Source organism: Marmota marmota, unplaced genomic scaffold (genome assembly GCF_001458135.2).
Source record: "Marmota marmota marmota unplaced genomic scaffold, marMar, whole genome shotgun sequence".
Lineage (NCBI taxonomy): Eukaryota > Metazoa > Chordata > Mammalia > Rodentia > Sciuridae > Marmota > Marmota marmota.
The window spans coordinates 25,977,023-26,001,816 of NW_026000019.1; the positions used below are offsets into that span (position 1 = coordinate 25,977,023).

Consider the following 24,794-nt stretch of genomic DNA (forward strand, 5'->3'; position numbering starts at 1 on the left):
AGCCTATGAAGAAAGAACTAGATGGATTTTCAGCCAAGTTCTACCAGATCTTCAAAGAACTAACACTGATTCTCCTCAAATTATTTCATTAAATGGAAAAGGAGGAAAACCTTCCAAACTCATTCTATGAAGCTAGTATCACCCTGATACCAAAAACAGACAAAGACAATTCAAGGAAAGAAAACCTCAAACCAATATTCTCGATGAATATAGATGCAGAAATTCTTAGTAAAACGCTGGCAAATTGCATACAAAAACATATTAATAAGATATTGCACTATGATCAAGTGGGATTCAACGTATGGGATCAAGGCTGGTTCAACATACAGAAATCAATAAACGTAATTGGCCGTGTTAATAGACTTACAGACAAGAAGCATTCCCTCTAAAAACAGGAACAAGACAGAGATTTCCTCTTTCACCACTTCTATTCAACATAGTACTTGAAACTCTAGCCAGAGCAATTAGACAGAAGACAGAAATTAAAGGGATACGAATGGAAAGAGAAGAACTCAAACTATTCCTATTTGCCAACGACATGATTCTATATTTAGAATAACCAAAAACCTCCACCAGAAAACTTGTAGAACTCATAAACAAATTCAGCAAAGTAGCAGAATATAAAATTAACATTCATAAATCAATTGCATTCCTATGCACCAATGATGAATCTGCTGAAAGAGAAATTAGAAAAACTATACCATTCATAATAGCCTCAAAAAACAATAAAATAAAGTACCTGGGAACCAATCTAACAAAAAAGGTGAAAGACCTCTACAATGAAAACTATAGAATACTAAAGGTAGAAATTGAAGAAGACCTTAGAAGATGAAAAGATCTCCCGTGTTCCCTGATAGAATTAATATTGTCAAAATGTTCATACTACCAAAGGACTATACAGATTTAATGTAATTCCTATTAAAATTCCAATGACTTTCTTCATAGAAATAGAAAAAGCAGTCGTGAAATTCATTTGAAAAAATAAGAGGCCCAGAATAGCCAAAGCAATCCTTTGTGAGAAAAGTAAAGCTGGAGGCATCACAATACCAGACCTTAAACTATACTACAGAGATACAGTATCAAAAACAGCATGGTGTTGGCACTAAAACAGATCTGAAGACCAATGGAAAAGAATAGAATACACACAGAGACAAACTCACATAAATACAGTTATCTCCTACTAGACAAAGGCACCATAAACGTACATTGGAGAAAAGATAGCCTCTTCAACAAATGGTGCTGAGAAAACTGGAAATCCATATGTAGTAGAATGAAGTTGAACCCTAATCTCTTATGCTGCAAAAAAACTCAAATCAATCAAAGACCTAGGTATTAAACCAGAGACCCAGCACCAACTAGAGGGCCTAACTCTCCATTATGTCAGCTTAGAAACTGACTTCCTCAACAAAACTCCTAAAGCATAAAAGTAAAATCAAGAATCAAGAAGTGAGATGGTAACGATGTAAAGCTTCTTTACAACAAAGCAACAATCAAGAACAAGAAGAGAGAGCCTACCAAATGGGAGAGAATCATTGCCACATGCACCTCAGATAATTAATCTCCAGGATATACCAAGAACTTAAAAATCTTAACACACACACACACACACACCCAAAAACATAACCTAATCAGCAAAGGAACTAAACAGGTACTTCTCAGAAGAAGAAATATGATCAGATAACAAATATATCTAGCAATTATAGATATACAAGTTAAAACTACACTAAGATTCCATCTCACTTCAGTCAGAATGGCAATTATCAAGACTACAAGTAACACCCAGTATGGTGGTGCACACCTGTAATTACAGCACCTCAGGAGGCTAAGGCAAGAGGATTGTGAGTTTTAAGCCAGCCTCCACAACTTACTGAGGCCCTAAGTAAGTCAGCAATAACCTATCTCTAAATAGATATAAAAACATGTGACTCAGTAGCTAAGTGCCCCTCATTCAATATCCAGTACCAAAATAAATAAATAAAAGTAACTATAAATGTTGGTAAGGATGTAGGGAAAAAAAGTACACTCATACATTGCTGGTGGGACTGCAAATTGGTACAACCACTCTGAAAAGCAGTATAGAGATTCCTCAGAAAAGTTGGAATTGAACTACCATTTGACCCCATTTTCCCACTCCCCAGTTTAGACCCAAAGGACTTAAAATCAGCATACTACAGTGACACATCCACATCAATGTTTATAGTACCTCAATTCACAATAGTTAAGCTATAGAACCAACCTAGGTGCACTTCAACAGATGAACAGATAAAAAAAAAAAAAACATGGTGTATATACACAGTGGAATATTACTCAGTCATAAAGAAGAATGAAATTATGGCATTTTTCTGGTAAATGGATGGAACTGGAGAGTATCATACTAAGTGAAATAAGTAAATCCCCCCAAAAATCAAAGGCTGAATGTTCTCTCTGAATGTTCATGCTAACATACAATAAGGGGGGTAGAATAGAAGTTCATTGGATTAGGCAAGGGGGAATGAAGGGAAGGCAGGGGTGATGGGAATAGGAAAGGCAGTAGAATGAATTGGACAGAACTCTCCTGTGTTCATATATGAATACACAACCAGTGAAACTCCACATCATGTACAACTGCAAGAATGCAATCCTAGTTAGAATAAGTCATACTCCATGTGCTTGACATATTATACATACATGGAGTATAACATAAAAAAAAATTTAAGTATAACTTATAAAAATTTTTTTAAAAGAAATACAATCAGGGCCACACCATGGTGAAAGTTTGCGTCACCAGCATATCTGCCTAACCCTGTATTGTTCCATGGGGGGCTCTCACTGAAAGGCTCACTCCTGGTCATTCCCAAATATCCTGCAGCTCTAGGTTATATACCTCTGAGATCATGCTCCTCTTTACCAACTGCCTTTAGTAGGTAGAGCAAGGAATCTGGAAGGACAGTGTGGAAATTATTTTTTGAGCCATATGGAGACAGGGTGAGCAGAAAGTTAGGATCTCTTTCATACCTGGTTCACATGTTCAGGAATCTTAGAGTAAGGTCCAGTTCTCTGCACCGGTGATAAAAGCAGCCCTTTAGTAGTCCAAGATATAAGACCTACTGCAATGTCTATATTTCACTATAGAACTGATAATAAAACATCATTATGACAGATTTGTAAACTTAACTGTGATAGTTAACATTTGGAAAAATAGCTTCATCATTCCTACCCCTGTGACAATATGGAACCCATGGCATCTTTTGTTCTAACAAAATGGAAAGTTTGAGTAGCTCTGTTCTTCCCAAGCCCCCTTAGAATAACCATAACTCACAGATAGCACAGCGCTTTTTCCCCCAAGTCTGAATATCAGCAAAACTGTCTTTTGCTCTGAAGCAGAACCAGAGGCATATCCCACTTTAAGAAAAATCTGCATTTACCAAACTCATAAATCATGAAATGTTTACCCACATGACAGAATAGTTCTTTGCAAAAAACGTTCAATGTTGAACCGGTGATTCTGAATAAGAAATCCCACAGAGTACATGTAAAATAACACTTGGTATGAAAAAATGTTCCATCTACTTACCAAACTCATAAATCATTAAGTGTGTAGCCACATTACAAAATAATTCTCCACTTTACAAAAGGATCCAGTGCTGTGGGTCTTCCAATAGCAAATCCTTTCAATACATCCAAAACATGATTCATTGCATCAAAATCTAGTTTATACCCAAATTTTCAGGAATATGGCTGCTGTACAAAGCAGGGAACATCTGATTTGGCAGGTGGCCATTCTTCCCAGTCTGTCTTCCCAGATCCTAAAGCAAGGGACAATCTGAGGTGACCCTGACTTTGCAAAAGAATAAAAATTCACAGATTTCCTTCAGGGATGTTGATATTAACAACGACCAGAAAATAAATGCTGGCCCTCCTGGAAAATTGGCTATGGGCTAAAATCCAGGACCCTCCACTGAAACATAGATAAAACTTCCCTGCAAGAAAGGATGGTGCCCTGGAAAGGCTGGAGTGAGAGTGGAGGTAAGAAAAAGGGACTAGGGTCAAGTTGGAGCAAGCACACAATGTATGTGTGTGTGTCGTGACTCTATCTATGGCACTTATATGTATGTGGAACATTAGTGTTTGGTAAAGACAATGAATCTCACACACTTTAGGGTCATATATTTAATCCAGAGCCCATTTGGGGCATTCAAAACTTATTTTTCTCTCTGCTGAGTCATTTTCATTTCAAATTCAACAAACAAAGAGCAATCTTTGGAGTGTTTCATATTCAGAAAACAAATATGCAGAAATGACCTTGGTTTTGGCAAGAGATGGGCCCCCAAACACACATACACACACAAACAGCGCCATCCCAAACATTCTCATGTTTTATCTTGATTCCTAGGGATTTGCTGAAGTTTTCCTCACTCTCAAATTTCCTCTGGGAGTCCCCAAACTCGTGCTTCTCAATCTGCTAACTCCTCAGCACTGAGCCAAGGCCCTAGAATGGCCCAGTCAGTCAGTGTTTAAGGACACAGCATGTATACTCAGTGACCTGGGGTGACCCACTCTGCCTAGAGTGGAATGGAACAGCCATCTCTGCTTCTGCCTTTGTTAGGACGGTACACTGTTTCTTTCTGCCTGGGTCTTTTCGTCTGTAAAATGGAGACAACTAGAGTTTGTAAAAGAATGAGGGAGAGAAAGAGCCAATAGCCTCCTCCTTCCATTGCTTTTCTTCTAGAAAGAGGAGCAGATGCTGAGCACAATCAATGTCAGAGGAGACACCCTTGTTCAGAGGGAAGAAAGGAGCCACGGGACAGTGTGAAATTGCTTTCTTTCCTTTACATATTCTACTCAGAGTTTCCAATCTAATGTATTCATGGCACTACAAGGAGAAAGAAGGAGTGTAAATTCAAGGTGAAGTCAGTGCATTTTCCCAAACATAAAACTGGATGCTAAAAATTCTACAATCCAGTATCCCTCCGCCTGCCAAGATCTTGGGCAAGACCTTGGTAAACTCTATCAGTCCCTGGCTCTTTGAACTGTTCCCTCCCCTTTCTAATTTCCAAACAGCTGAAAATTATCTTGCTGATAGATAATCCTGCTCAACCATTTTCTTTTCCCATCTCAACTTCATCCCAGGATCCTCAGTCCTCTGAAGCATGGGCGGGTGAGCAGAAGCTGTCTGTCTACATTATGGGGCACAGGAAGGTCAGCAGGATGAACTATGGTCAGAGGGCCTAGAAAGTTATCAAAGAAGCATGCTAATCCGCAAAATCAAAGAACCACAACAGTGAAAGCTCAAAGGGTCCTGAGACCTCTTCTTTCCCAACCCCTCTTGAGTTGGAGGCAAACAAAGGGAGGCAGCCCCCAGATCACATGACTTCTCTAGGAGCAATCGCTGGTCAGAAGCAGAGACAGGCCTCTGATCGTCTAGTCTAGCAGACATTCTCTTATCATGCTTCCTCTTCTGGCCCAACCGCCTGTTTTTCTTTCCTAAAATTCAGAGCTACACATACGTTCTTTAGGTCCTGACTGCTTCAGATAACTGTTTTCCTTAAGCCAGAGGGAAGTTACTAGGAAAATTTCTATGGCCGTTTTAAAATGTGTCAACAAATTTTTTGACTCTCTCCCACTGAGACCTTGGGTCTAATTTCCCTTTCCTTGGATATAGGCTGAACTAACTCACCTCTAACAAAATGAATGGTGTGAAAGGGACCACATGAAAACTCAGAGGTTAGGTCCTAAAAGATGCTCCACTTCCACCTGACTCTCTGTCCTAGGATTGTTGTCCTGGAAACCCAGCTACCCCGCCATGAGAACACTCAGGCCACAAGGGAAAGCCACACGTAGATGTTTTGGCTAATAAACAGACAGTGGAATCTCCTTTCACATTTGTGAGTGAGAAAGAATTTGAGACGGTAGCTCCTCTCTGCCTGCAACCGCACGGCAGACCCTGTGTAAGAACAGCCTAGCAGAGCCCAATCACTTCAAAGTATGAGAGATAATAATATCTGATCATGGTTGTTTTAAGTCACTAATTTACAACAGATGATTTATTATATAGCAAGATTTAACTGGAACAAGTTCCTTGAGTAAGAAATAGACTACCTAAGTATTGATTTGTGAATGTCGTCTAGTGTTTTAATTCATCACCAATCTGGCTGCTGCCTTCGATCCTGGAATGAGGACTTAGGCCATATGGTAAATGCAAAATGGGAAATAATGTCAATCAAAGGATGCTGCTTTCTCCTTAATCTTGAGAGTGATCTTAAAGACAAATAATATCTAAGTATAAGATGTCTTTCCCTTGAGAGCTCACTGGTGAATCCCGAAGCCACATCTGACTCAATTTTCAACACTTCCTTTGGCCCCTGGTTCCCCTCATTCAATGTTCTGCCTCCTACTTGCCGTACTCTCTTTCTGAATCACCTTTTCTGAAACCAAAACTGGTTTTGAGTTCTGTTCTCATCTCTCAATAGCTATAGGGACTAGGCACACACCTGAACCTTGACACCTCTGTTTTCTCATCTGTAAAAATGAGGGTAATTATGGAACTTGCTCCACAGGAATGTTAAGGATAACACATAAAAGTGTTTAGAACAAGCTTATGGTGATATATACCTGTAATCTCAATGATTTGAGAGGCTGAGGCAGGAGGACTGCAAGTTCAAGACCAGCCTCGGCAACTTAGTGAGGTCCTAAACAACTTAGCAAGACCCTGTCTCAAAATTTTTAAAAAAGATTAATAAAGGCCTGCGGATGTGGCTAAGTGTTTAAGTGCCCCCTGGGTTCAATACCCAATTCCAAAAAAAGATAAAAGGCTCAGGACAGTGTCTAACTCATAAATATTAGCATTTATTTGTCTTTTTATTTTACTTTTCTGTGCCTGGCATTGTTTCCTCAACAAATTTGCAAGCTAGGGGCAAAAAAGCATGCTTCCCCCAGCCATATATTTATTTTTATGTCAATTAATACCTATATAGTAGATGCTCAGAGAACACCTGGAGGTTGACAGGTCATTTAAATTGTGATAAAAAAAAAAAAAAACTACAATACAAACTCCTTGTCTTTGACCAGCACACTAAATTTTGCTGGATGCAGCCTATGAGTGATACATTTCTGAGGAAAGACTTTTGGGCTTCAGCAATCATGAAAGATTCATGAGCTTAACTCTGAACCAGAATAGCAGAAGTCAGCCTGGGGCTGAGAAAAACTGGATGGTGACCACATCTGTGGGAATAGCACTGTGATCATGCTTCATGACCCAGTGCTGTTCTATCCCTGCATGTAAGGGTACATACACCTCAAAAGCCTGTCAACCCAGCTTCCCAAAGTCACAAGGGCCAAGAGCTTATTTTGATGATGCCATTCCACTAGGACTACCCTACTCTTGGGATATCTACAGCTGTACTGCCTCTTAAGAAGACATGGCTCCGTGTTACGCTGCTTATTTTGTGTTCAGGTCAAATCAACAAGGGCTGGATGCATCTCTGAAACATAAATTCTGTCTCATTCAGCTACAGGAAACACTGAAGTGATTTTATGTGATGGCAATGAACCTTACTTCCTGATCCCTGTGGGAGGCCCTCTAGTAAGAGACACTTAAACCCACCTTCTCAGGCACCAGCCAGGATATGTCCTTTTGGCAGAGCCATGTCTGTCCCTTAATATGTTCAAGACCCAGGTAATCAGGGCTTATCCTGGTGATTTGCCACAAAGAGACAGGAGAACCCCCACCTTCTCTGAGACTATTAGCTAAAGAAGAAAGAGAGGATTTCTCCTCTTGGTCCTTTGTAACCATATTCTGTAGTGATAACTTCAGTAACATTACAGGTCAGGCACTTCTAAAACAGAAACTAATTAGTCTCTGGGTGGAGGTACATGTTTCTATAGATCCGGGAAGTATAAGAAAGATAGAAGTATAAAATGGTATCATTCTTAAGATGAAATGGGATACAAAGGACAGATAGCAGAGTGCCTGGAAGACAGTAAGCTCTATTAACATTATTTTATTCGTAGTATTATTATTAATAGGACAATGTAGAGGAAGAGAAGAAGATCAATAATCAGGTGGCATTTATGTACTGGACATGGACTGTGAGCCCAGCACAAGTCAAGTCATTTAAGAGCAATACAACCACCAAAAAAAAAAAAATTAGTTCTTTGTTTGGTTGTTTGTTTTGTTGACCAGGAGGAGATTTAAATGACTGGTACTATGAATATTTGGAATAACAAGCAAGACAATCAGGTGGGCAATCAATTTTATGTCAGGTCATGGCCCAGGGATGGTGCAATAGAGCATGAAATCTATATGTGGACTTCAATGAACCACAGACTTTAGGAAACATCAAGAGGAAAAACTATGAAACAGGGAATCTTTAAAAATTGCAAAGTTTCAACATCCTAGCCAAGGAAAAAAGCTTGAAGGAAGTCCTTCAAGGTTGAGACGGAAAAAAATTGAATTCTAATTGGCTGGCTTGCTCCCCGTCCCTACTGAGTTGACACACCTGTAGATCCTCTCATAGACACAAGGCTCCAAAGTCTTAGCAAAAACAGTTCTAAACCTAACCTTCCCATTTCCCTCTGGCTTTAAGGGATGCTAACGCAAAATGGAAGAGGAGGCACAATATATCTATTGGCCTGGGAATAAATATACACTAAGAAAAAGACTCTAGACCCTCAGGATCAGATACTTGGCCTAACCCCAGTGTCTGAAAACCTCATTCTGCAGCTGGGTTAGGCCCAAGTGTCTGAGATTCCTTTCCTGGTCCCTACCTCTTCTTCCAAGCAAGTCGCTCCCTCAGCACTTGCAGCTCCTGCAATCCTTGCCAAAATAATAATATCATTTATCAAAAGAAGTTCAGCCTCTAACCCTTTCCATTTCATGCATCCTTCACAAAGCTGGCGGGACATTCTCTTCTATTTTACTTTAACCAGCAGCCTCTGAATGAAGCAATGAAGACAATATAAGTTGATTTAAGGTGATTAAACATCTACACCTCCATCTCCATTCAGGAAGTCTCCCCTGAGTCACCAGTGCTTGGCACTTAACTCTTGATGTGTAAGAGTCCTCTGTCCTACCAGCCCTACTGTCCCCACTTCCTAGCCCAGCTAACAGACACCACATTGTCAAGGTCAGTGTGAGACCAGGGGCCTATCCAATGCTGGCTACAGAGACTTCTCAATCCAGCCTCTTGGTTAATCTCCCACCAACTTCACCTCTTCTGTAGAAAGACTCATACTTTCCAGCTGTCTTGGACAAGAGCTCATGGATTTGCATTGCTCCTTTTCAGCTGGTAAATCTTTCCTTCAGACTTTTGTTCTGAGCTCTTATCTGACTTTTTGTTGTTGTTGTTATTGCTGGTTGGTTCGTTCAGATGATTGCTTTGGGAATGTACACATATTTGAACGTAGCATCTGTTGGAGGTAATATCTTTACATACACCCACCTTCCGGCCCAGGCTGTGAGCTCCTAACAGGAGAGACCTCATTATGGACTCCTTTAGATTCCCTGTGCAAAGAACCAAGTTTAGTAATAATCAGTGAATGTGTTGGGAAGAGAAAGGATGACCAGAAGATTCTTTGGAGTCTACACTAGCTATTGACCTGTTAACCTCACTGCCAAGAATTGAAAAGACGAGTGCACAGGCTTTTTCCATTAGGCTGCTACCTCCTCCATGGCACTTCTTCCAGGTCATAATAATGTGTCTCCTCTTTTGCTGGACTCATTGGATCTATGCCTCATAACTTAAAAGATAACCACATTGTGACCTATATTGCTCTCTCTAGTTGTGCTTATGCATATATGTGAAAATCTTGCCTCCTCAATAAGACCTCAGGATGCCTGAAGACCAAAAATATTTTTCGTGTCTCAGGGCTTCTGAGAATAATGATAAATATTTAATGGAGCACTTATAAACCAGGCAGGATGCTAAGTTTTGCACAAATTTTCCTCATTGTGTTCAGAGCCTCTGAAGGATCTTAAGCAAGTAAAGAGGATAGAAACAGAAACTGCACCAGCTGACATGACTCTCATCTCTGGGTCTGAGTTTTAATCCAGCTTTGCCACAGATCCTGCTACAGCCTTCACAGCCATCCCTTCACCTGAATGGTCTCGGCTTCCTCCTCTTTCAAAGGAGGGGTTGGGATGGAAGAGAATGGAGTGGTTGAAGGTCTTTCTCATCCTGACACTCTAAATTCTGTCAATTATGGTTCCAAACACTCCCCAGGGCTCACCACAACATAGCAGAACTGCCTCTTGATCCAGGAGGGATTCTGCTCCCCATTTCAGCCCAGGCACATACTGTATTACAGTAATGAGAGCTTTGGCTGCTTTAAATATCACAGAACAAGGGGCTGTCTGAATTCAACGTTGTTCCTCATCCAGACCACAGAGGAGAGCATCGCCAGACCCAGACCAGAGGGAGATGGCAAGAGAAGTCCACACACACACACACACACACACACTCCCTTTCAGGAACCCATTGGCTCCTATCTGGAATGAAAACCACCAATCGCAGAGACTGTTAAGAGCCAGTCAGCAGGACAGTCCACGAGGTCACTCTGGGACAAAGAGGTCCTGGATAGGGTCATATTGGAGATCTGGTCCTTGACCCACCAAAGAAAAAACAGTGCCAAGCCTGAGTTTGCAGGAACTGCAGCCTCTCACCCCTGGGATAGCCAGGAGAGTCCAGCCAAAGTTTTCCACAGAAAAGAGGCTAACATCTCCCTCTGGGTCCTGGGAGGCATCTTCAAAGCAGAATGACAAGCATTAATCAGAAGATAAGTAGCGGGTAAGCCTGTGGACAGGACTGGAGCCAAAGACTTCCTCTCTTAGTGCTTGCCCAGAAAACAAAGGGCAAATCTGCAGGGGAATCTAGCAGACATGGAGATCTGCTTGAAGCAAGACCTATGTTTTAGTCAGCTTTATTGCCACTGTGACCATAAGACCTGAGGAGATCAATTTTAAAGAGGAAAAAGTTCATTTTGAGACTCATGGTTTTAGAGGTCCATAGATGGCCAACTGCATTCTCTGAGACCTGAGGTGAAGCAGACATCATGATGGAAGGGTGTAGCAGAGGAAACTGTTGAGAGCCACATGCTTGTTGTTTAAACAGAGAGGGGGAGGAAACCAGCTGGGAACATGGCACCAGGAAGCAGAGAGACTCTCCTCACCACTACAAAATATAAACCCCAAAGGCACGTCCCCAATGACCCACCCCCTCCCTGCCTACAATTTCCACCCATTAATCCATATCAGTGTATTAATGCTCTGATTAGGACAAGGTTCTCATAATTCAATCACTTCACCTTTCAACCCTCTTACATTGTCTCACACTTGCACTTTTGGGGGACAACTTACATTTAAACCATAACAGATGGTCCATTCACCATAGCAAGTCCTTAGTAAACTCATTCTGTAAAATGGTCCATGACTGTTCGGATTCCTTTATTGGATAATGTTATAGACTGACTATGCTCATATGCATACTCACCCTGCAAACATACCTCCTCTCCCTCTTATCACTTCATCCACTTGATTCCATTATTCTGAAACATTCCCTGGTGATGAGGGACTGCAACACATTATCTCAGGACAGGAAAGGATCAGGGGCAGGGAGATAGTCTTTCTATAACATGTCTGCCCAATACGCATCCTGCTCAAATTCATCTGTTGAAATCCTAAACCACATTGTGATGGTATTAGGAGATAGGGATGGTATTAGGAGGAACCTTCTTTTTGCGCCTTAATTAAGAAGGGTACTCTTTTAATTCCCTTAAAGAAAAACTCTAGAGAGATCCCTGGCCTGTTATACCATGTAAGGACACAGCAAGAAAGTGCCATCTATAAACCAGAAAGTAAACCCTCACCAGACACCCAAGGTGCCAGCATCTCAGCCTCCAGAACTGTAAGAAATAAATTTCTGTTTGTTGTATACAACCTAGTTTATAATATTTTTATGGCAATCCAAAGGACTAAGACAGAAAGTGATCTGATACTTATATGTGTCAAATCAGGTCAAAGAGTATATACACTAAGCAATTCTCCATACAGATAATGAGTATGGCTCATATGCACACTCACCCTGCAAACATGATTCCTCTCCCCCTTATCACTCTCAGACTTTTTGATTCCATTGTTCTAAGACATTCCCTGGTAATTAGGGAATGCAACAGACATTATCTCAGGACAAGAATAGATTAGGGGCATGTGACACTCTCTCTACAACTTGTTTGTCCTGTACCCTGAACCCTATAATATGTGGTTGCTCCACCAGAATAAGAAATTGATAGATTTATCAAGAATTTTGATTTGACAGCAAGATTCATGGAAAACTCTTCCTTAAACTTATGCATGATAAGTCTTTTCAAAAACCATGCTGGTCAGAGTTTGAAAAGGGAGATTAAAAGTCTATAGTAAAATGAGGGTTTGAGCTCCTTTGGCCAGGATTAACCAGAGAAATGTGCATAGAGCAACAGGATCCAAAAGTGTATGATGTCACCAATCCCCCAGGGATTCCTTCATACTCACAAGTACAAAACTAGGTTTGGGGAAAACAGACTCAGAAAAAAAGTTGAGGTTAGGTGGAAGGAGAGAAGCTATTGCAAAATTTATTATAAAGGGAAAACAGAACCTATAATACCTATATGTAAGAGGAAATTACATGACTTTAACACATCCTTGCTGAAATGGTTTGGTAGACTCCTAGCACAGTGCCTGGCCTGCACTTGAATTTATAGTTTGTGAATTTAGAGATATTAGTTCTTTTAATCACCAATGAATCCTTAATACCCAATATAAATGCCTGCCGCAGTTCAGGTGATCAGGAAATATTTGTTGAATCAATGTAGGTAAGTACACAATAAACTTTTGCATCCCTTTTTACATTCTTAATCTCTTCTGTCTCAGAAACTTAAGCTGAGTGTAGGCTTTGGGGGCTTCTTGCCACAAGTGACTTGTACTAAATGGACAATAATGCTCTGAAGTACATACACTTCTCATTTTCCCTCTAGTCTCCCTTTCTCCCTCATAGTCACCCCTCATCCAATGAGAATGACAACCTAATAACAGGCTCTCCGTTACCTCCTCTTCCTGGAGCTCTTTATTGTTGTTGATATTCTATGGGACTAAAAGTTAGTCTTTACCACATGATTTAGTCTTGTCTCTATTTTTATCTCATTTATATTGTGCCAACTATAATTACCTCGTTATAAATTCACTGAGATCGGGGACTAGGTTATACATCCTTCATAGGCACCATAATATCCAGCATGATGCTTTAGATATTTCTGAATGAGCATCATAGAACAAGCATAACTCTCTCTTGAGTTATGAATTCCCTAGTTTTACTTATGTTTCATTGCAAACTAGTCTTTTCTCTTTAGTCATTTTCCCCACCTTCCAATGGAAAAAAACTTAAATATTCATTAATGAGCATATATCGAGAACTTATTACATAGCAGACAATGTACTGGTTGATAAAGAAGAAAAATGCACACACAAGAACACATACACACACATATAAGATCAGAAATAAAACAATTTAAGTCTCCTTCTCTAAGAAAACCAAGGGAGTGAGCTAGCTAAGTGATTTAGAGAAAACAGCATCCGGCCAGCTGTTCCACTAATGATGTAAACTTGGATGAGCCAGATATTTTCCCTGTAAAATATTCTCCCTGTTTCTTCATCTGTAAAACAAAGGGGAAGACTGCCCAGGACACCCTCTCTCACAAACATTTTGTTCCTTCTGAACAATAAGCATTACCAAAGCTCATGTGATTAAGTCTTATAGTAGAGAACAAGAATAATACAGCCAAGAAAAGAAGAATAAATCTATGAAGCAGATATATAATTAGCAGGTAACAATTAAACTGCATGTAGAAGCAATTTTTCTTGAGCTCACATTCAACAGAATACATACTCAGAGTCTGCAGTAGTTACAGACCTTCAATTAATGGCACAGACATTTATTAAAATACCTTGGATGTTTCAGTTAGTAAAAAGATGACTGCACTGGGAATTGATTTTCAAATATGTGATGCATCATCCTGAAATAGAGGAATTCAGATCATACAATAGATATCCAAGGTGTTAATTAAAAATCGTAGAAAGACAGATTTCAATCAAAATTATAAGAAAATATCCTAAAAATTAAAGAGTCATATATATGGATCTAATTGGGAAGATAATACCCTCACAAAAGAAGACCAAACAATTTAAGAAATTACACTGTTCTTGGTTTTTCTGAGCTCACGGATGCCATCGATCATAAGTACAAGCTGCTTGCATTTTAAGTATAAGCTGGAAGACAATTTAAAAGACTCTGAAGGGTATCTCTTTTCTCTAGCTAGTTAGGGAAATTTAAAATTCTTGTAAGAAGAATGGAAAAATAATCCAAGAAGGGAAGCAGAATGACAATAAATGTGGAAAGCAAAGACAAGGAATGAGAGTCAGTACTTTTATGTTAATGCTGTGTAATGAGAATACTTTGAAGAAAAATAAGACAAAGGAAAAAGAGAAGAAACCAAAACTGTACATCTAGGACTCATAAAAAGGATATGACTCTTCTCAAAGACAGTGAATGTGACTTCATGACAAAGTAGCTATACTGCAGGATCTAAAAGTTTATGGAACTTAATATAGCCCGAGTGGGAAGAGAAAAGTAGTGATGTGTAGTAACTCCCCACCAGAAAAAGAAAAAGAATCCCTGGAAGACCCTGGGATGCTTCAGACAGGACAAAAAAAAAAAAAAAAAAAGATTGTATTAGAACTCGATCTTCAAGTAGGTGATGGACCTTCCTGAAGTAGAGAGATTCTGATCATGCAATAGAAATCCAAAATCATAACTAAGGAAGATTCAGAGAGTCAGGTTTCAACCAAAAATAAAAGAGAACCTCCCAAAAATTCAAGACATTGACAAATGAAGGTGCTTTTCTGTGAGGGTAAAAGCTCCCCATTCCTAGAAGTATTCAATTAGAGGTTGGACAAGCATCTTATTTGAGAGGGTTTAGTAAGGAGGTTTCTATTCAGGACACTGGACAAATAATCTCTAAAATCAGCTCATCAGGTACAGAATCATGGTAACTTGACATTAGCCTGACACAGGACAGATACAATAGAATTGAGAGAGCTAACTTATTTATATTGATACCAACTTGAAGCCTCACACAAAAATAGCTTATGGCCCAGCTTATGGTCACATGGTTTGTAGATAGGAACACTTTCACACACATATGCAGATACCAGGGTTGTGATAACTTTCGTTTTGTGCAACATGCTATGTGGCCTAGATTCTATGGCAAAACTGGGATATCAGGCAGTGCTCCACCTATTTAAAGCAACTTTAACATTCAGTCAGAATTGAGAACTAGAGGGAAAAAATAAACATTTCTCTGAGAAAATATGGTCAACCTAATTAATACAACTTAGTTGCAAAAAATAATTAGATTGACTCTGAGCTATAAAACTCCTAGTTACTCAAGTGTTTTAATCTACAAACACATATTCATAAATTACTTTTTTTATAGTTCCTCTTCCCATGCCCCTCCCAAAATCCTAAATTATTTACAAGGGTCTTGAATAGCACTGAAATAGAAACAAACATTGTTCAGTGTTTTTCCTATTTCATTTCACTACAGCACATGTAAAAGACAGAATATGGAAAAGATAACATGGGTTCAATTACAAAGCCATAGCTTCCTTTCATCTCTACCATGAGCACAAGCGGTCTGAGGGCATAAACTATATGCTGTTCCCCATAGTGCCTTAGAAGTACACACTTCATACTTCATCTTCTCAATATCATCTTCTCCGATGTCTTGCCATGGCCTTCAATGCTTATGGTTGGGTCCTAGAGAAGAATGCCCCAACCCCAGTATATTCATGCTTCTTGCAAATATGTCCCATTGTATGGAAGTTTGCACATACACTAGGAATCCAAAGCTGAAATCACCTGATAAAAATTCAGCACTTTCCTAGAATGCCAGCACCTCAGGCATCTTAAGAACAACATATTCCTCTAGGCCTGAACCATCAATATAGTGCTTAACTGAGTTGCAGGATTTCCTTGACCTAACTTCCTGAAAAAAGAATGTGGCATATGGAAGTGAATGGCTAGGTCACAGTCATGGGGTTCACAATACACCAATAGGCACAGTAGTCATGAGGTCCAGAGCCTGGCGATTCAGTGATGACAAGAAGGAATTAATTTACCCAAAGTGACAAGATTGGGTTGACAGTAGAAACCAGAATATTGTTGCTCAACCTCAAGTGAGGGGTGGGCTAAGGCTGAAAACAGGACAGCAAACCATATGATTAGAATCTTGCCACATTGGCAACAAGAAACTTGGTAAGCAATAAGCTCAGGGTAAAGTCATGGTCAATTGCCAATGAGGTAGACATCCACTTCTGTGTGGTTTAAAGCTCTCTCATGAATAACAATGTTTGAAAATACAGTTGCAGATGTTTATGATTATAGTTACGACATACAAACGATATCACTTTCCAACTAACTGAGGCACGTCCCAACTAATATAATATAACAAGGTAAGAATAGAATCTAATTAGAAAGAAGAGTTCTTTCTGAGGGTTATCTAAACTATTTATCTGCAAATCTAAAAATCTTGGCATTTATATCTAAAGAATTTCACCATACAAGTCTGGCTCTGATTTTTATCTATAGATTATGAAACTAAAACTGAGTTTGATTTTTATCTATAGATTATGAAACTAAAACTGAATTTAGGCTAAGATAAAATTGTTGACATTCGTAGAAATAATAAGTGATTCTTATAGAAAGAAAATCAAAATGAACTTAAGAGAACTTGAATACTTTGGAAATACTCTACATTTTTGCTTTTATTTCCTCATAACCTTGAATGGCTCAAACAAGAAATAGAGAATAGCATTAACAATATTCAAACACCAGATGGATGGTTTGTGAATCAGATTACATAATCCTCAAGCCATTCTCCAACAAGACCTCATACTCTTCAAAACCAATGTTCATAAACCATTCGTGAGGGCACACTCCTATAATCCCAGCAACTCAGAAGCCTAAGGCAGGAGGATTGTAAATTTTAGGCCAGTCTTGACAATTTAGTGAGATCCTGTCTCAAAACAAAAGTCAAAAAGATCTGGGGGAGTAATTCAGTGGTAGAGCACCCCCGGTTTCAATCTCTAATTACCAAAAAAGAAAATAAAACCAATGTTCATGAAAGTAAGTAATCGCAGGTTAGAATTAAGTAAAGTCAGAATTAACTAAAGCAGATATTTTTCATAGAAATCTAGGTTCACAGTGCACGATCAGGTAATCACTATCCTATAAACAAGTGATACTGGGGAACAGAAGTATTCAGAGATGATGCAGAACTGAATGGACACAGGTGCTTGAACAGCCTCAAGCATGTACACAGCAAGAAGCTAACTCACTCAAGTAAACAGAGCATCTACCTAGACATCTTCTGAGAATTAAATCCCTTGACTGTTCTGCTTGGACACAATATCCCATTAAGCTTTATCATTTGATCTTTCTCCCTTATCAATTATTCTCCCTTCTCAGTTCTCCTCTAGTCAGCTCCAGTGTCTTATTTCACCCAGCAAAGTGTTCTAAGAAGATAGTTCTAATGCTGATAAATAAGCAGATAAATTGCAAACATTAGTAACCAGCAAAATAGCAGATTTTTAAAAAAATATTGTTTAATTGTCAATGGATCTTTATTTTATTTATTTATATGTGGTGCTGAGAATAGAACCCAGTGCCTCACACATGCTAGGCAAGCACTCTACCACTGAGCCACAACCCCAGCCCAAATATAGCAGATTTTATTCAGAGTCTCTTTCAGAATTTCTTTCAATGGCAGTTGCTCTATTATTAACGACTATAAATCTATATAAATCTTAGGGTTAGAATTAATAACACCAGCCCATCTAATCCTACACAGTCTCTCCTTTTAATAACACTATCGAGCTTTATAGCTCAGTGGCTGAGACACAGGCTTTGGAACCAGAGTGCCTGGCTTTCAATTTCAACTCTAACCTTTACATAGCTGAGTGATTTTAAACAAGTTAGGTAATACCCAGCCCTTAGCTTTCTCCTCTAAAAATGGGATGCTAATAGCAGTGCTGCTTGAGAAGACTAGCTTGAGTAATAAATGAGTTAATACTGAGATCAGATCTTGGCATCAAGTCTTAACGTACTATTATTACAACTGGAGCTGTTTAAACAACTGGAACTAGTCTCATTGCATAGTAAATACATTTGACTCTCCTTAGTCCATGGCTAGGCTCATACATATCAAATAATCATAAAATTACAATATATTGGCAAGCAAAAACAAACATACCAAAAACAAACAAAAAGCCCCCACCTCCTTTGTTATAATAAGAAGCAGTCCAGGTTAGCATGAAAAGCTGTCAGGTTCAATCTTCTTACTAGAACTTATTTCTCCAAGTATATCTAATTCTACAAATTTCTTATAAACTTGTTGGGATACTTCAGTTTTCAGCAGAAGACTTTGTGAGACTCTGCAGTTTTAATTTTTCCTGCCAGGAGGTTCTTATGACTGGATTTTATGACGTACCCAGGAGACCCAACTTTGGTTCCAATAGTTGGGCTGCTCCGTGTACTCCCGGGGACGGACAGTCCTTAGTTCCTTTTTAAAAATTTCTATAGTTCCATCTCTTCTAAGAAATACATACTCTAGCCGGTAATTCTTACCCATGAAGTTCAACAAACAAATTTCAAGGAGAAATGTGTTATTACTTTTCTGCTGAGCTCTCCTCCATAAGATCATGATTGGATTCATGGGGGATTGAGTGAAAGGAGTGTAGAGACATAAGAACCGAAGACATCTGAGCCTATTGTACCACAGAAATCTCAGCCAAGAAGTGGAGATTCTAGTCCCAGAAATAAGGAAGTAAATCCAGGAATCTCGAACAGAAGAAATGCATAGTCAGACAACTAGGGGCTTTCAGTCACATAGAAGACTGGGGTAAGGAGCAGGGACAAGGAAGAAGGCTGGGGGGGACATGACTCCCCTCTGATTTCAGCATTGAGCTTGGCAAGCATTGAGGGTGTGGGTGGGGAGGAGGGGAGAAGAAGCCTGTCTTAATAAGGTAGTGGTCTGGGCCCCAACCAGGAGGGTGTAGCTGTCAGTTTCATTTGGGGCTAGGGATTGGTGAGGGGGCTTGTCCAGCCATCACTACCACCAAATGTGCATCCAATCAGTGTCATTTTTCAAACCCTCACCTAGCTCAGGCCAAGGAAGCAGAGATGAAAGCCAGAGGCTCTGGCTGAAACAGGCAGGAGCAGCCTCAGCCCCAGAGCTCATGAAATACGACACCCGGAGAGGGAAACTGAAGGAAGAGTCACAGCCAAACAAATCCGCCCTGGGCAGAGCGCTGAGCCCAGAGGCCCAGAGGAGGCCCCCAGCCCTTGAAGGGAAAGATGGCCAGCTGTTCCCGCTCTCTTCCTCTCTAGGGTCACAATTTCTCCAGAGTACAGACTCTTTTTGCTCAGAATAAAGTCAGCTGCCCCACACACAATTTAGAGATCTTCTTTTGAGAAATCTTGCTTGGTGACACTTATTTTAGTATTATTTGGTATAAAGAATATTGTTTCAATCCTTCTTTGGTACAAATAAAATTTGCTATCACTTCTCTTCTACCCTTTAAGCACATGAATGCATTATATCATGGATAATCCCACAGCAGTAACCTAAAGTAAAATGCATTTAGCTCTAGAATGTGTTAGTTGATATATATATATATATATATATATATATNTATATCTATATATATATATATATATATATTTTTTTTTTTTTTTTAATATGGGAGGTTGAGGAGCCTAGTGATGATTAGTAGCTGGCTACATTTCAAGTTATCCTACCACTGATATGCTGTGTGACCTAGAACAAATCACTCAACCTTTCCTATGTAAAATGGGATAATGGTCGTGATCCCAAATGGCTGTTATTAAAATTCAATAAAATAATCTACTTAAAGCAGTTATTAAAGTGTCCTACATATAGTGATTATTCAATAAATGATGGATATAAGTGTATCTGATGTTCAAACATTTATATTCTCCAAATAATCCTTAAAACAATGTTCAAAACACCTTGGCACAGTGCTGCATATCCCCATTTTAAGCCCTTTCCAGCTTTCCTACAGTCAAACCTCACAGGAATCAATGACGTCGTTTCTCATATAGACGCAAAGCATGTGCTTAAGATCTTTCTTGTCTTTCCCACCCTTTCATCATGTAAAAAGTTTTCATTTCCATATGAAGGGTCTGTGACAAATTGGAAAGAATGTTCACCTTAGTATGCCAAAAACTTGACAGAACTCATAAAGTTTCAGAATTTTTTTTCTAGAAATAAAAACTCAGCTCTGGAACTCAGTCACAATAATGATATAGTCCTGCAATCAGAGCAAGATATTTGAATCTCTACATTGGAATGTTTTCACAGATACATTCAAAGTTTTTTGAACTGGAATTTTACATGTGATTGAATAAAATGCAGTAATGTTAAAATTTGAAAGATAGGGCTGGGGATGTGGCTCAAGTGGTAGCGCGCTCGCCTGGCATGCGTGAGGCCCGGGTTCGATCCTCAGCACCACATACAAACAAAGATGTTGTGTCTGCCGAGAACTGAAAAATAAATATTAAAAAATTCTCTCTCTCTCTCTCTCTCTCAAAAAAATTGAAAGATAATGGTTATGAATAATAGAACACAAAATGACCAAGGATAAAAACTTAAACACAAAGCTGGTCTGGATTTTGTGAGTTGACAAATATTTTTCTGGCTGTAAGATGTTTCTATCAGTTACTTATAAAAGTATTTCTAGACTCTTGTCATATGATAAAGATCTAGCTCAACATGCATTCATTTATTTAATATTTATTAAACAATTTCTGAATGTCAGGAACTAGGCTAAAGAATGAGGATTCAAACATACAGAGTTATTTCCCACCTGTTGTGTTAGAGTTCAGTGGGAGATTCAAAAGAATAAGTCAATTACAAATTAATATAAGATGATATGATCAATCAGGAAAGCACAGGATGCTATAAGAGCCCGGTGAAACAACACCTGGCCTCGGTTAAGGGACCGGAAGTCTTCCAGACAAAACACCTCAGCTGAGACCTAAGGGATGCACAATACATGAAATGAGTAGGTGAAGGAAAGAGTGCTGCAAGAAGAAGCACCCTTATGTAGACAGACGGGCCCAAAAACTAGGGAGCTCAAATGGATTGGGGAAATGGAATCTTTTTAACATGACTTGAGCATGGAATAGACAACCCAGCCAGCAAGAAGTTGAGACCAGACAGGGAAGCAGAAACCTCATAGGAGATTTCTCTGAGCACAAAAGAGAACCACTGGAGGACTTTAGGAAGAAGAAGAGTGTCATAATCAGATAAGTCACTTAAAATCAGAGGAGAAAAAATTGGGAAATGAGAAGGCCATATTAAGAAACCACTGCCCAAATAGACAATAATGGTAGGAATGGAGAAAGAGTGGACGGATTAAGAAGAATTTAGGTATGGAAGCAAATAGTCATGATTTGATTTGAATACAAAGGTGAAGAAGAGAGAAGTCCAGAATGAGGCTTGACTTTCTTGCTTCAAGGCTGGCCTCCTCTTAAACCAGAACTTGGCACTTAAAACTCTGTCTGCCAGGAATGCTCTTTCCTCACATACCTCCCAGGCTTCCACTGAATTCAGGTTTCTAAACAAATACTGCCTTACCAGAAGTCTTCTTCAACCCTCTGACATAAAATAAAGCCTTCTAAGTGCCCAAATCCTCAGCTCATCTCCATTATTCTCTATCTTCCTACCCCAATATTACTTCGGGAGCATTTATTGCCAACTGATATTTTGTGTATTTGTTCAATTGCCTTTCCATTCCCATGAGAATGTAAGTTCTATGAGAATAGTAACTTCCCTGTTTTGTTAATCCTCAAAATCCAAAGAATCCTCCTGGCATGTATAGTCATTCAATATATATCTGTTTAATGAATAAATTGATAAAGACAGAGACATCAAAAGAAAAAATACAAACATGATCCAGAAAAACATTCGTGGCTATTTCTAACACTTTCATTCAGAAACCCCATTTTTTTTAAGTTAATGACAATATAAGACACACAAAAATGTATACAAATGCTATTGATTTGAATGCAAAGGTGAATTACAGGTTGTTCTCTTATCTGAAATGTTTGGGGAAAGAAGTGTTTCAGATTGCAGTTTTTTAGGTTTTGAAATGTTTTCATTGACTTTACTAGTTAAGAATTCCTTGGGGAGAGAGAAGGAAGATGGCGGCGAGGGGAGTGCATTGCCCCCGTGTGCTGCTTCACTGTGTGGGAGTATGACAAGTCAGGACGGCTAAAGGATATCTTGTTAGGAATTTCCAGCAATAGTGGGGTGCTCCAGAACCTGGAGGAAGGATTTCCATCGCACGAGGATCGGCTACGGGGACTCAAACGCGAGAGGTTTGTCGCACGGAGGGTAACACTGCTTATCAAGCAAACCGCCCCGCGGCTAGAGTCTGCAGCGCGCGCTGGGAAACGAGGAGATAGCGACGCAGGGATACAGCGCTGCAGTTTCTGCCAGCCGTGCAAGCACCGTACTCAGGGCTGAATTCTGGGTTCGAGATGGGGGAAGGAAGCGGTCCATCTCGGTTCTCCACACCGGTCAGACCAAAGAGGAGGCCAGCAGCGACCATGTTGGAAAGCTGACGTCACCATCCCTGTTTTCGACTGACCGCAGCTCTTTCAGCCATAGAACAGGTAATTTCAGGCTGCAATTCGCCTGCGGCTTGCAGACAGGTTGCTAGGGTTCAGTGCCTGGGTGCTTCTTAGAACCTGATCTTATCGGAGCGAACACCGAGCGCGGGGCGGCCGAGTTCCGGCTCCCGGAACCGTCCTGGAACCGCCCTGGCCCAGGGCTGCGGAGCCTGCGGAGGCTGCTTCTTGGACCCTGCTCCTATCAGAGCATACACCAAGCACTAAGCGGCCGAATTCCGGCTCCCGGAACTGAGCCCGCGGGGACTGCTTCTTGGAGCCTACACTTATAGGAGCTTACACTGAGCACGGAGCGGCCGAGTTCCGGCTCCCGGAACTTCCCTGGCCCGGGGCTAGGAGCCCGCGGAAACTGCTTCTCGGTCCGGGTCCTGCTGAGGGCCGGTCAGGACTCACCCGTTGCTTTGGTTGCCCGGCAAGGGGAACGAAATGCTGCCATTCGCATAGGATACCAACATGGCAGAGATCTGATGTCATCAGAAAGCGGCGGAGGAGAGAACTTCATCAATACCAGCGGCGACATAAACAGTTGGTCTCCTGGTAGGGGGGGTGAGGCACAGACACCCGAGTCTCCTCAATTTGTCGTCGAGCCAGAGGGGAGGAGCCGGGCAGCCACCAGCGCCCGGAGCAGGCCCAGCGGCTCGCCAGCGTGGTGACCGCGTGACCCCAATTGGAGAGGGGGCGGAGCGGAGCCGCCACCCGCACCCGCAAGGTGGGCAGACCCGCGACCCAGTGGTACATGGGCGTGGTAGGAGGGGCAGGGCAGAGCCGCCGTTCGCGCTTGCAAGGTAAACAGACCTGTGACAGCCTGGCGGGTCAGGCCCAGTGGCCTGCCAGTGTGGTACACACGTCACCCCAACTGGAGTAGGGGCAGAGCAGATCCTTCTCCCACGCCCGGATCAGGCCCTGCCGGTGTGGTGGTCACGTGACCCCAATTGGAGTGGGGGCGGAGCGGAACCGCCACCCGTGCCCGCAGGGTGAGCAGACCTGTGACCAACCTGCAGATCAGGCCCAGGGGTCCGCAGGCGTGGTAGGAGGGGCAGGGCAGATCCGCCGCCCGCGCCTCCAAGGTAGGCAGACCTGCAACAGACCGGCGGATCAGGCCCAGGAGCCTGCCGGCGTGGTACACACACCACCCTAATTGGAGTAGGGGCAGAGCAGAGTCGCCGCCCGTGCCAGGAACAGGCCCAGCGTCCTGCAGGCGGGGTAGTCACGACACCCCAATTGGAGTAGGGGCAGAGCAGAGCCTCCACCCGTGCCCGAAAGGTGGGCAGATCTGCGACCGACCAGCGGGACAGGCCCAGTGGCCTGCCGGTACGACAGACACGTCACCCCATTTGGAGTAGGGGCAGAGTAGAGCCGCCGCCCGCGCCTGCAGGGTAGGCAAACCTGCAACCGACCGGCGGATCAGGCCCGGTGGCCTGCCGGCGTGGTACACTCGTCACCCCAATTGGAGTAGGGGCAGAACAGAGCCGCCGCCAGCGCCCAGAACAGGCCCAGTGACCTGCCGGCGTGGTAGCCACGACACCCCAATTGGAATAAGGAGAGAGCAGAGCCGCCGCCCGCGCCTGCAGGAAAGATACGCAAGCAGTATGAAAAGACAAGGAAAGAAAGGACCACAAGCAATGCAGGTCAACGCAACTTTAGAAGAGGTAACAGCTGCAGCAGATGGAATGTCAGATAAAGAATTCAGGATATACATGCTTCAGATGATCTGGAGTATCAAGGAAGACATTAAACAGCAAAATCAGACAATGAAAGATCACTTCGACAATGAATTACGCAAACAAATCCAGGAAGCAAAGGATCAACTATACAGGGAGATAGAGGTTATAAAAAACAAACAAACAGAAATCCTAGAAATGCAGGAAGCAATAAACCAACTTAAAAACTCAATGGAGAATACTACCAGCAGAGTAGAACACTTAGAAGATAGAACATCAGACAATGAAGACAAAGTATTTCAACTGGAAAAGAACATAGACAGCTCAGCAAGACTGTTAAGAAACCATGAGCAGA

The 24,794-nt window shown here is 41.2% G+C and overlaps 1 protein-coding gene across 8 annotated transcripts in view; it reads right to left on the bottom strand.

Annotated features, from left to right (window-relative positions):
• The window catches only part of Ddr2 (discoidin domain receptor tyrosine kinase 2), a 149,539-nt gene that overhangs the window by 58,838 nt on the left and 65,907 nt on the right, over nt 1–24,794 (bottom strand). For 2 of the 8 annotated variants that reach the window (XM_048810118.1, XM_048810122.1), the window contains one exon: nt 13,951–14,019. The exons of the other annotated variants lie outside the window; for them this stretch is intronic. The gene's annotated coding sequence lies outside the window, so the exon portion shown is untranslated. The remainder of the gene's footprint in view (nt 1–13,950; nt 14,020–24,794) is intronic. 8 annotated transcript variants of the gene reach the window in all.